The following is a 1,780-nucleotide window of genomic DNA, read 5'->3' on the forward strand; positions in this document are numbered from 1 at the left end:
TAGTCCACGGCCTGTGCCCCCCCCCCAACCTGTGCTCCCTCTGTCTATGACGCGTGCCTCCCCTATGGTCCACCACCCGTGCCTCCCTCTGTGTTCACGGCCTGTGCCCCACCTTCATTGCTCCCACCAAGCCCTGGGAGCACCTGCCACGGAGATGCAGGCTCGTTAGCCTGAAGTGCTGCAGCCAGCTTCCCCTCTACAGGTCAGGAAGAAAGAGGTTTTCACGTGGAAGACGCACCGATGAGGAGAGCACAGGCGTGTCTTTGTAGCATCCTGGTTGAAATCAGAATGTGTACAGAATACATAGATCTACACCTTTTGCTTTGGAGTTTACACTTTGGGGAGAAGAGTATAGATATTGTACTTTAACTCGGGTTTCAGGGAAACACGGTGGACTGCGAGCAAGCAAGCAGCACAATAAGGCTCCCTGAGGCCTAGCCAGTCTCAGGAGGTCTTCAATGACTGACTAGATAGCAGGGCCCAGCTTGTCATCAATAAACCCAGACAAACTCACTGCCGTTGAGTTGGTGCCGACTCATAGTGACCCGATAGGACAGGGCAGAACCGGCCCGTGGGTTTCTGAGCCTGCAGCACTTGAAGGGGGTAGAAAGCCTCGCCTCGCTCCCTTTCATCACTAAGAGGCAGGTAAATGAGACTCTCCGCATTCTGGGCCCTTTTAGGTGATATCCGCAGCCAACCTGTCTGCTTTTGAGCAGTGCAGGGAGTTAGAAAGCTTCCACAGAGACTGCATTCAGTAAAGCACCTGAGGCCAACGGCACTGTGTAAGGGGGATTTTTCCTACTCCATTAAATAAAATAGCTTAGGTTGCACAAGGCCTGGGCGCCCAGCCTCACCCTGGCAGGCCTGCAGCCTAGCCCCTGCCCTAATCAGACACCCGCAGGCAGGGAGGGTGTGTCTGGGAGGGCTCTGCAGTGACTTTTGGGCAGGGGATCGGCCTCCTTGGCAGGCCCCAACCTCAAAGGCACCTGGGTGCCCAACCTAACCTGCAGCAGTCGTCCTAAGGCCAGCAGAGGTAAGGGGGGCAGCAAGGAGGCAGGGCCCCAGCGGTGACCCAGGGGAGGCATGTGGCCAGATTTGGGGTTTCAGCGTGTCCTCTTCCATGTCCCCTAAAGCAATACCCTTATTCTTTTCCCTCTACAAAACAGGGAGGCGGGGGGGCAAACAGCTCCCAGCCACAATCCCTCAGAGGCCCAAGGGGAAGGAGGAGGCGGTTGGGAGGGTTCGGGTGGTCTCTCAGGCCAAGCTGGTACCTTTCTGCTTATAAGACCTGTGCTTGACAGCACCCATCGAAGGGGGAAGGGGTGGGGTGTCCAGCCAGGTTTCTGGTGACAGGGAGGGGCCTTCATGAGGAAGGGGCCGGAGGAGCTGTGTCTGGTTCTGACCCTGTGTCTGTTTCCAGACAATGGGGTCTGTGGTTGAGGCCGTACCCCCTGAGCGCCCCCAATAGGTCCTGCGAGCCACTCTGAGGGAGAAAGATGAGACTTTAGCCCCACAAAGTGTTAAAGTCTTGGGAACCCACAGAGGCACTGAGGTCTGAGACTTAGGCCACGCCCCCAGGGGGGTCCCCCAAGAGTCCTGGTCAGCAGGGGGGCAAGCACGGAGTAGCGTCTAATGAACGTTAGTTGTTGCTGATGAGGCTGGGGTGCTGCTACCAAGATAAGAGGGGCCAGGGTGCGCACGGGACAATCAGAGGGTGGCAACTTCTGGGCGGGGCTTATCTGGCCCAGGGCAGCTTCTGGGCGGGGCTTATCTGGGCCGG

Source organism: Echinops telfairi, unplaced genomic scaffold, assembly GCF_000313985.2.
Source record: "Echinops telfairi isolate 266 unplaced genomic scaffold, ASM31398v2 ScPeMD7_5;HRSCAF=22, whole genome shotgun sequence".
NCBI classification, from domain to species: domain Eukaryota; kingdom Metazoa; phylum Chordata; class Mammalia; order Afrosoricida; family Tenrecidae; genus Echinops; species Echinops telfairi.